Below are 11,890 nucleotides of genomic sequence, written 5' to 3'. Positions count from 1 at the left end.
TTGCTTGGTTGAGTCTTTGATAATTTACCATAGAGAGATGAAATTAAAGCAAGGTGAGTCCTGGAGACCCTGCTGGCCCTTGGGTTCTTTGTGATCCAGAGGCATGGCTTCTATTTAAGATGGAAAACTAAGCACCTGTGTTTACCTCCCCTCCCTCCTAGAACCCCTTAAAGAGTGAGAGTAAAGAAAAAGGAAAGGTCCATCCTAGAACTGAGAAGTAAACTCCTATGCTGATAAACTTGGACTCTAGCCTCTAAAGAGGAGGCTTGAAGGAACATTACAAGAGATCATGAGGTGTTTGAAGAGGGCTGGATCTATTTCTCTCTGGTGAAGATGGAGCAGGTGGTTGTCACTTTGAGTCAGAATGCTGCATGAGAAAGAATACTGACATAGAAGGTGTTCCTGACAGATATCCTGTTTGCAGGGAAGAGCCAGTCAACCCCCAGTCTCCTCCCACCTTACCAAAGCCTGGGCAACCTTCATTATTCATTCGACACAAGTTAACTAAGTAGCAGCTATATGCCAGGAACTGTTCCTGGCACTGGGGATATGATGTTGAAAAAAGCCAAGTCCCTGCCATCCTGGGGCTCACATTCAAACGGCAGGAAGTGCTGCCCAGAAGAGTTAGGAAGAGAGCTTTTCCATTGCTATGAATAAAAGTTTTCTCTGGGTTTGATATCTGGATCCTGGAGATTCTCTTCAGTTAAACCTTCAAAGGAAATCTAAATCCAATTTTTTTTTATGTATCTCTCCACCTCAGAATTGCAGTTGAAGCTGAAGAAGTTCGAAATCATGCATGTCATTGGCAGACATGGCTAAAGCTGCCATTTCCTGGGATTAGTCCTTGTGAAGAACATGAACTTCCATTCTATTTTTCAGCTGCAAAGGGATCGATAGCCCTAGTCTGATCTTTAAGTCTACCATGGCCTGACCCTACCCCTGGCTACAACCTGACCCATAACTCTGACCGATCAACAGCCTAAGCCTTCCGGATCCCCCTAATTGTGTCACTCACCCCAGACACATACTGTGATCAGCAGAGGCACAGGGTGAAGGGGTGAGGGCTCAGTGTTATCAGGACTGTAGTTTGGTGTTCAGGGCTGGCCGCCTTTCAGTGGTCATGTGTTAGGTAGTATGTAGCTAAAGGATGTAGTTTCTGCAGGAAGGAGATACTTTGTTATCCATCCTGCCAGCCCCATCCTTATGTCAAAGAGGCTGCAGGGGACTTCAGGCCAATTATGATTTGATTTTCTATGCTGATTTTTGCCTAAAATTAATGGAGTTAGAAGTTAATGACTATATCTCCCATCATAGTAGAAATGGTAGAGTCTGAGTATGGGCTCCAACGGAATGACTACTACTCAGAGCCTGGCAAGCAGCCCACTGTGGCTCTGGGGACCTTGGGGTGGCTGTTTGCTTTGCAGCTGTGTTTGCTTCTGCTCCTAAGACATATTCATTTCCTTTTTTCTTTCTTTCTTTCTTTCTTTCTTTCTTTCTTTCTTTCTTTCTTTCTTTCTTTCTTTCTTTCTGTCTGTCTGTCTGTCTGTCTTTCTTTTCTTTCTTTCTTTTCTTTTCTTTCTTTCTTTCTTTTCTTTCTTTTACAACAACAACCGCCTGTTATATGCCTGCTCTTTTCTCTTTGCCTGCTCTCTTTTATATAACAACATGCTCTCTTTTTCTCTTTTTCTCCTTGCTTTCTCTGCCTTTTATATAACAACCTTGTATATGCCTTTCTCTTTTCTGCCTATAACAACAACAACCATTCCCTGTCTCTGCCTCTCTGCCTGCCTCTCCTCTCTGCCAACAACAACAACAACAACCCTTATTTGGAGGAATAACCTGGGAAGCAGGATATCGGACAAAGTTGGAAGAACCACTTGGAAACTCTCAGAGTGGGGCAGAGATTAGTTATGGTAGGTTGAAAGTTGTAATAACAGCCTCCCCTCACCTCCCTCGTATTTTAGTGGCTCAGTACAATGAAACTATTTCTCATTTACTCAACATCCAATGTGAATGTACCTAGTTGGGCAACTCTCATGGACAGAGTTCCATGAGGCAACTCAGGAATCCTGGGTCCTTCTAATGTGTGGCTCCACTGTTTTGTAGAGCTTGTGAATTCTCCGGGGCCCTGGAGACCTCCACTAGATTGTCTACACCCAGCAGCCCAAAGAACGAAGGGACTGCTTCTCGGCCTTTTGGCTAAGAGCAAGTGTAGTATCTGTTCTTATCAGTTTAGTATCTGATATGTCCTATATCCAAAGAACGAAGGGGCGGTATGGAGGATTATGTACATTTTAAGAGTCAAGCGCAATGCCTGTGTCCAAGCCCATGCCCCCACTTAGATTCAAAGGGGGAAATGTGGTTCAGCCAAGTGCCCAGGAAAAGGGAGTGGAATTGATGGCTACTCAGTTTGGGTATGCTGCAGGACAGCAAGAGTCCCAGGAATACTTGATTTAGGAATTAGTTAGGCAATGCCCAGTGGATGATTATGAAAAGAGTAGATAGACTGGCTACTCTGAACCCCTATTTAACACTATCCAGACCCAGTGGACACTTTTTATGTGACTATTCCTTCTGGACCAGGCTCAACATGTGCATTTCCAGCACAGCTTAGTAAAAAAAAAGCGTTAGGATTGGGAATGCCATTTGGGATGAGCTGGCGACAAGGATAATGCCAACTCGGCTCTGAGAATTAAAAAGAAGAATTAAGGTGAGTAGCAGAGACTCAGTTAGCATTGCTTTAACTTTTTTACGCCCTAGTAGGAGTAACATAAGATTACTATCTTCACTAGCTCCTGAGATCTGATCACCCATTGCGGGCTGGGGATGAGTTGGAAAGACATTCTATAGGGATATTCTGTACTAATGAAAGGAAAGATGAGGAAGTTCTAGGGATAAACTTTGCTAACCTGACAAATTCTCTGACCCCCAAATAGAGACGCAAATGCCAACGAGGGAGATTTCCTAACATAATTAAAATAAACCAGTCAACTCAGAGGAAGTGGCCTATAATCAACTTGAGAGGCCAGGCAGGGTTGCATGACTCCAATCCCAATTAGGGAGGCTGAGACAGCTCCTGCTGGGATGTCAGCCTTCCAGCTCACAAATGAGATGGCCCACAGCCATTTTCCATTTCCTTTCTCCTGGGCCAAGATTCAATCTCTGGAGAAGAGAGTGAAGAAAGGAGGATTTCCTTTGATAATGATTCCCTGGAGGAATAGAAAGATGCAGAAAACAAAAAATCTCAAGTGTCCCAGGAAGAAAATTAGAAAGTGAGGCTGGCCTCCATGTTCTCCATGCCTTATACTTGAGATCTTACCCATTCTCCTTTCCTCTCAACCCCGTGAGCTTGCCATTTAATCTCTCTGATCCAGCATTTGTAAGATGGTGATAACTCTGTCCCATGTGGGACTAAGTGTCTGTAGAAATCCCATTTACCTCCTCCTCTGGGCCCCTTGTCTTTGATTTCTGTCTCTGTAGTTTCCATTGTTTACCTGTGGTACCTGGTGATAGTGACCTTCTTGGGCTTTTCAGTGACTGTGATATATTTGTTTTGTGCTCAACGGTTAGTGCAGTGCTGGCCTCTTGAAGTTGCCAGTAGATGAAAGTATGAATCAACAAATGAAGAAATGAATGAATGAATGAAAGCGTAAAGGACTGTGTATCTCTGAGTGTCACTGAGGGTTAGAGTTTGTGTCTGTGTACCAGAGTACCAGCCTTTTGCAAGAGATGACTAGGGATGACTTTCAAACATTTCAGGGAGCCTGGTCTGTCGAAGGCAGGAGTGGGTATCTTTCTTCTGAGAGGCACCCACAGGGAGCTACAGTAGAGTAGTACATGCCCCTGCTTCCAAAGAGGGAATAGGAGGGTTCCAGGGTCAGGATATGCTCAACACATGCCTGTAGCTCTTGGCTTGGGTTTGTCTAGGGCCTCAGGCCTTTGAAAGAAGGTGATTGTCAGACACTGTGGGACCCCGTGCATGCTCTAATCTGGGAAAAAGCCTGCTCTGGGTCTGTACACCCATAACAGAGCAGCACTGATTACTTACTCAGCTAATACCCATTTGAAATTTTCTTGTTCCACCAACTGACCACCTTGAGAATGCCAGAGATTATGTGAGTAAATGTTACAACCAGATTTTTTCTATTTTCTCTTCAAAACCAGAGACTAAATATTGGTGTTTTATAATGACCTCTTTGAATCTCTCCAGAGATCTACTCTTTGATGGTTTAGTTAGGATCATAACTTTGTATAGCGGGTTGTGTGGTGGCCCCTCCAAAAGATATGTCCACGTCCTGATTCCTGGAACCTGTGAATTTTATATTTTTGAGAAAGAGTCTCTGCAGATGTCATTAAGTTAAAGATCTAGAGATGAGGAGATCATCCTGGGTTATCCAGGTGGACCCTAAATCCAATGACAAATGTCCTTATAAGAGTGAGCCAGAGGAGGATTAGACATAGACATAAGAGGAGAAAACAATGTGAAGACAGAGGCAGAGACTGGAGTGACGTGACTGTAAGCCAAGGGTTGCCCGCAGCCACCAGAAGCTGGAAGAGGCAAGGAATGGATCTCTCCTAGTCCCTTTGGAGGGAATGTGGCCCTGCTGACACCTTGAATTTTGGACTTCTAGCCTCAGAACTGTGAGAGAATAAAATTTCTGTTGTTTTAAGCCACTAGTTTGTGTTAATTTGTTACAGCACCAATAGAAAACTAATAGACTTTGGTTAAGATTGTGCACTTGGCACAATGATCTGCCAAAGCATTTCCTTCAGTGTCACAAATGGTGTCAAGATCTTTTTCTGATACGTGCATCAAATATTATGGAGGAGGTAAAGGTATATCCACTACAGATACAACTTGATTATGAAGAGAAAAGTCCTTTGGAATCTCAAGAAATAGTCCCTCTGGTGTATATTTAAATTACAGTAGTCCCCCAATCCTATCCTCATAGAGGATAGTCCTAAGACCCCTAATGAATGCTTGAAACCATGGATAGTACCCAACCCTAAACAACTTCTTCAACTCTGCTGCAAATGTGGCAGCAGCTTCTTAATTGGCAGATGCAGCCTCTCTAGTAATTTTCACATTTTTTTAGTCCAAACCTGTTCCTGAATCTGTGTTACTATCCCTTACTTGCAGTAAATGGCTTGGTGTCAGTCTTCATATAGGCTCAATGCTTTCTGTCACAACACGTTGCTGTCAATCAGAACACATTTTCTGTTCATGTCTTCCACCCACAAATTTAATGCCTTTGCATCTTAACTAAGCACTTATCACATACTGTGGCTGTAACTTTTACAGTTTGAGGTGTGACAGCAAAACTAGCAAAATTTTCTTGTTTCTTTGTCACAATTTCATGATAGAAGATTCGTTCTTACCTTATGTAGATCTTAGCAACCTTAGCATACCGTTTTTTTCCTTTCCTTATTAAGTCAAGAACTTTCAACTTTTCACTTAAAGGAAGCACTTTATGGCTTCTCTTTGGCATATCAGAATCGCCAGTCATGATTTTTGCACTTTGGGCCATTATTAAGTAAAATAAAGGTTACATGAACACAACACTGTGATACTGATACAGTCCATCTGGTAAAAGAGCCTCCTCTTTAGTGACTAATGGGCCAATGTGTGTGTTGGGGGACGGGAGTAGGGGGTGGAGAAAGGGAGCGTCCACAGTGTGGAGACGCTGGACAAAGAAAGGGATGAGTCACGGCCTGAATGCAAGGGAGTTGGGCTTGTGAGATTTCATCATGCTTCTCCGAATGGCGAATAATTTAAAACTTAAGAATTGTTTATTTCTGGAACTTTTCATTTAATATTGTCACACTAGAGTTGACCACAGATAACTGAAACTGTGGATAAGGGAGGACTACTGTACACTCGCAAAGTAAGTATTTTTGTATTAATTTACAGGGATGATATCACAGAGCAGGAAGGAAAAAATTTCAGTCAAGGGCCCCAAGGGTTACTGTTATGGGCTGGGAGATAGGGAAATTCTGTGAACTATTAGAAATATCTGCCACCTGTGTGATATGTTTACTCTGAGGAATAAGTTGAACAAAGCAGGGTTTATTAGAGAAATAACAGCACCCGTATATACTAGAAATTGATGAGGATGACCATTTACATTTATAGTTAACTTATCTTGGATGTTTATGGGTAAGGCAGGATATTGAGTGCTTTTTCCTTCCTTGGAGCACTGTCATTGACCTAAATCGAGGGACTTTTCTTTGTCTTGGTTTTTCTTTTGTAAAATGTGATGATCTTTTACCAGTATGCCTTCTGTTTACAATATTTACAATTGTCCTCATTAATAAAGGTAGTCAGTTGGGAAGTGGGCCATCTAGCTGCTTGATCTGCAGGGCTGTGACTGTCAGGTTATTCAGAGAAACAGAACCAATAGGAGATGTATGTATGTGTACACATACACACACACACGTATATCTTAACTAATATATATATATTAGTATATATAATTTATATATATATAAATTTTAAGAAACTGGCTCACTCAATTGTGGGGGCTTGCAAGTCCAAAATCTGTAGGACAGGCTGGAAACTCAGGTAAAAATTGAAGTTGCAGTCTTGAGTCTAAAATCTATAGAGCAGGCCAGCAGGCCGGAAACTTGGGCAGAGTTTTTATGTTACAGTCTTGAAGTACTATTCCTTCTCTCTGAGAGACCTCACTTTGTGCTCCTCAGGCCTTCGACTGATTGGATGAAGCCCATCCACATTACCAAGGGTAATCTTTATTTAAGGCAGCCGTCCCCAACCTTTTTGGCACCAAGGACCAGTGCTCCAATGAGAATCTAATGCCTGATGATCTGCGGTGGAGCTGAGGTGATGATGCTAGCGCTGGGGAGCAGCTGCAAATACAGATGAAACTTTGCTGGTTTGCCTGCCGCTCATGTCCTGCTGTGTGGCCTAGTTCCTAGCAGGCCACGGACCAGTACTGGTCTACAGCCTGAGGCTTGGGGATCCCTGATTTAAAGTCAATTGATTGTGGACAGTAATCACATCTACAAAATACCTTCACAGTAGCATCTAGACTAGTGTTTGACCAAACAACAGGGCAGCATAGCCTTGCTTTTCTTCTTTTGCAGGATTGAATACTGTCCAATAGATGTTTTGGGCATGGCTTTTAGGAGATTTTTGCCCTACTTTTTTGAGTCTGTTTTTGACCTTCTAGTTTATTGTGGAAAGAGGAATTTAGGTCAGTTCAATCAACTTTTGTCATCCAGGATTTAGCATCTGAGGTTCTGAGCAGCATATGTACAATCGATATAGGTTAGGTAACTCTAGATCATATGCACTCAAAAGAATTCTAAATTTTTCTATAAATAGTTACTGGTCTTATCTGGATTTAGGGAAATCCTTAATTATAGTTATTAATTTAGCTCTGGTCCAAGGTTTAAATTCTATTGCTGTTTGTATATCTGGCTCATGGAAGAGATGTATCTTTAGAGGCAATTGGCATTTAAAGATCTTAGGAGTTGTTGGAAAAATGAGGGATTGGATAGGGGAAGAGGTGGGTGGAGTCCATGGTGGGTATGGATGGGGAACAGTTGGAAGGATAAGGGGAAGAGGCAGGGCTGGGATTTGGGGAGCATATCTGCCATTCTCTGGTTGGTCCTGAGTTAAAAGCATGTACGAAAGGAACCTGGAAGTCATTGATCAATTCCTGACCATTCTGGAGTGATTGCTGCAGGGGTTTGGCTTCCTGAACTGGTTGCTACAGACTACGGGTCCGAGTTCTACTGTCATACACAGTGTGGACATTGAATGTTTGTATTTAGTCTCTGAGGAGATACTGATGTCTTGACCCAGAAAGTTCACAGTCCGGGTAAGGAAATAAGATGTACATTTAAGGGCAAAACTGTTTATGCGTGGGATTAGGGGATCCATCTGAGACTAGGCTGAGGGTAGAGTGAGGATCAAACCGTGGGCAGGGTGAGGGTCAGGCTGTGGGTGGAGCTTACTCAAATGGAGAGTGCAGGTTGTACTCAGGTGAGGGGTTGGGCTATGGGCAGGTGACTGGTTGGGACAGGGCAAGGAAGGGGGTTAGCCAGAGGCTTCTTTCTAAGGGAAAAGTACCAACGAGAGGCTAATTCAGTAGTGCTGGCCCCATTTCTGAGCAGCTCAAATTTAAGCACTTCCTACTTTCTAACATCTCCTTTGGCACTAAGAGACTTTCCCCAGCTGCACCCTGGTACCTTGGGGATGTACTTTTAGGTATATTCTAAGGCCAGGAGGAAGTAGCATGGCTTTGATAATAGGGGGCCAGGGCGAAACTACAGCCTACAGTCTCTCCCTGCTGTGCGAGAAAAGCATCATCGCACCTGCACACAAAGATGCTTTGACAGTCACATCCTCTAACAAACCAGAACTGCCCCTGTGCCATTGTGTTAGGAATCAAGATGCTGTGATGCCACAGATCTTCCAGTCTGGTAGGGGTGAGGAGATAGCAGGAATGATAGGGGCTTTGTTCCTTTCCTTGTGCTGTTGAATGCATTTCCTTCTGTTTAAAAGGTCCGCTATTGGAGTGACTATAATCTAAAGTCTCCAGTTAATTTTTATCTAGGGTGATTGCATGGGGGCCACAAACTTCTGCCAATAAAACCTCACTTACTGTCTGGCCACGTGCCTGAAAGGCCACACATTATTGCTCCACTTTTGGGTTGAACATGGCCTTTTATTTCTTAATTCATTCTACAAATATATATTACACATGTACATTATTCATTAGTCAGTTTACTGGTCACTGGGGATAAAATGTTGAATAAGATATGGCCTTGACTTTCAGGAATCTTATAGTCTCTCATGGGAGACAGGTAATAAAAATAAAAGTGCAATGAATCTAGTACAATGAAAAACACACACAGAGCACTGTGACAGGATCATGGAGGAGACAGGGCAACTTAGGTGGAGTAGTGAAGGCAGGCCTTTCGGAGAGATTGGCATTTCAACTGAGATTGGATTTTTAGAAATACCAGGTTCATGAGGAGCAGACACAGTGACCTCAGGCAGAAGAAAAGCATGTAGAAAAGTCTCAAGATAGGAAAATCTTGGCATTCTTGGCATCAAACGAAGGCTGGTGAACCTAGAGCATAGAGAATGAGGATTGAGGACTTGAGTTGAAGCTAGAGAGGAAACCGGGGGCCACATGGAGATGCAAAAAGTGTCAGTGTTTAGTTCCAAATATTCCACACAATGGAATATTTTCCATTTTCAAGTAAACTTTTTATTAAAGTAAAACATATAAAGAGAAAAATGCACAAATCATAGATAAATAGCTTGCTGAATTTTCATAAAGTAAACTCATGCATGTAACCATGTCCAGATCAGAAACAGAACTGCCCAACTCCTGTCCCATTGGAGATTCCCAATGGGCATCTGGACCTTCACAACTGCCAGTCCTGAGCAAGGAGAGTTTTTTGCATTATCCGATGGCTCCAGTGTAACCACGAGGGTCTTAAATGGGGGAGAGGAAAGTAGAAGAGTCAGATGGCCTTTTAGGCATTGTGGCCAGACAGTAAGTGACACAGGTAGAAAAAGTAGACTGGCTATTGCTGGCTTTGAAGATGGAAGGGGTCCATAAGCCAAGGAATATGGGCATCTCCAGAAGGTGGAATAGGCAAGAAAACAGACTCTTGCCTAGAGCCTTCAGAAGTGAACACGACCCTGCTGACACCTGGATTTTTAACCCAGTGAGACCCATTTCAGATTCTGACATGCAGAAGATTAAGATTATAAATTTGTGTTTTAATCCATTACATTTATGGGTGTTTGTTACAGCAGCGATAGGAAACAAATATATCATCTTTATTGTCAACAATAAGACTATGTGTATGGTTTAAGATTTCTTTGAGGTTCATTTTATCATTAGAATATAATGACATTATATTCATTAGGGATGCCTGGTCAAAATACCGTTTCTAAGTCATTTGATTTAATAATTATCCTCTGTATTATTATTCTATCAACTTTATATACAGTTGGTTCACTTGTTTCAACTTATTTTTTACTAATTTTAGAGATGCTTTTTTTTCCTTTTTGAATTAACTTACTTATTTTTTTTAAAATATGAGATATTTACGTGGTTCCAAAATTCCATTCCATCTCCCAAGTTCTCTCTTTCCCCTCGATGTTAAACATTTTAAAAATTAGTTTTTGGCTTACCTTCTGCTATGGACTGAATGTTTGATTACTCCAAAATTCATATGTTGAAACCCTAATTGCCAATGTGATGGTATTTGGAGATGGGGCCTTTGGGAGGTAATTAGTTCAAGAGGTAGAGCCCTCATGGTGGGTAGTGCTCTTATAAGAAGAGACATGAAAGAGCTTGCTTCCTCCCTCTCCCTCAGCCATACAAGGATACGGCAGGAAGCCAGCTGTCGACAAGCCGGAAGTGGGCTCTCACCAGACACTGGCTCTGCTGGCTCCTTGATCTTGGACTTTCTAGCATCTAGAACTGTGAGAAATAAATAATTTGTTGCTTAACAAAGAATATCTTTCTTGTTTTAAGGTCGGCTGGTTAGCACACTTAAGGATTATGAATTGTAATACCAATATATTCGATGGTATTTTTGTCATAGCAGCCTGAACTAATATACTTTCCTTTCGGAGACAAATACACACACACACACACACACACACACTTTCTTTCCTTTATTATACACAGGTAGTAAATAATATACACTATCTCGTATAACATGTCCTCAAATAATGTCGTTTGGTTCAATGTGATTTTGTTATAATGTCGATGAGAAAAAAATTGATTCCTGGCTGAGACCACTGTCTGTGTGTAGTGTGTACACTCTCCCCATGTCTGTGTGAGTTTCCTTCTGATGCTCTGGTTTCCTCCCACCCCCTAAAGATGTGCACTTGAGGTGAACTAGTATGTCTCAATTGTCCCAGTCTGAGTGAGAACCTGAAATTTCAATGTATTCTGGTGAAGATTTCATATTTCAGGTACACTGAGTAAAGTAATTCAGTCTGGACTCAGATTTCTCTCTGATAAAGAAAGTGGGGTAAAAGCTACAGCATTATTTAAGTGGATGTTATGCCTATCATTGCCTTGGGAGACTGTGATGGATATGCTTCCATCCATGCTTGGGAAGTGCTACAGACTATATACTTCTTCTTCTTCTTCTTTTTTACAAAGGTCGTTAATTTAATAGAAAATAAGTGGTTTATTTCTGTTTACCCATATTTCCCAATAATAAATTTTATGCCTCTCGTCATATCCACAGATAATTCCCATTACTTTGAAAATTATTTAGCAGGAGAGTTCTAGGATTGCAACCCAAGAATTCTTGGCTTCATTAAGTCATTGTTCATATGTAAAAGTAACAGGAATTTATTATTTATAAGCTAGATATTAAAAATCTTAGGAAATATATTATTCCATATACCCCTCCTGTAAGGATACTGCCAACATGAACTTTTGGGCCACATTATCATGCAGGGTTTATTTAGAGAAGGGAATGACCAGAGGCAGTGGTGTGTGGTGGAGAGAGTATCAGACCACGAGTCAGCAAATAAGATGTTAAATACAACTCGGGGTATGTCAGCTACTTGTTATGTGGACTTTACCTGGTTGTCTTAATTTTCAGGGTCTCTATTTCATATCTGAAAAATGGAACAATTTCTACTTCCTTTGGCTGCTGGAAAATTAAAGAGGGTAAAAATATAAAAGTAAACTTGAAAGAATGACACGAATTCAAGTACAAGTAGTTTATTTGAGATGTGACCCCAAGAATCACCATGTGAGGAGTGGGGAACTGAGACAGAGAAGGGAAGGCAGCCAGTCATGATGAGTTATCAAGCCAGTTACCACCGTGGGCAACTGGGGCTTAATCCTTTGGGGGGCTTTGGGGAGCTCTGGGAGAC

The 11,890-nt window shown here is 41.8% G+C and overlaps 1 non-coding gene across 1 annotated transcript; it reads left to right on the top strand.

Moving 5' to 3' along the window:
- Window positions 1-2,179: 2,179 nt before the first annotated feature.
- On the top strand, window positions 2,180-2,369 carry LOC120604244 (U2 spliceosomal RNA). The gene has a single exon (XR_005653278.1). It is a non-coding gene; the product is annotated as a U2 spliceosomal RNA (small nuclear RNA).
- Window positions 2,370-11,890: the final 9,521 nt, after the last annotated feature.

This window comes from Pteropus medius, unplaced genomic scaffold, assembly GCF_902729225.1.
Source record: "Pteropus medius unplaced genomic scaffold, Ma_sr-lr_union100, whole genome shotgun sequence".
NCBI classification, from domain to species: domain Eukaryota; kingdom Metazoa; phylum Chordata; class Mammalia; order Chiroptera; family Pteropodidae; genus Pteropus; species Pteropus medius.
The sequence above is the reverse complement of the archived record's forward strand: the minus strand, read 5'-3'. Positions and strand labels throughout refer to the sequence as shown.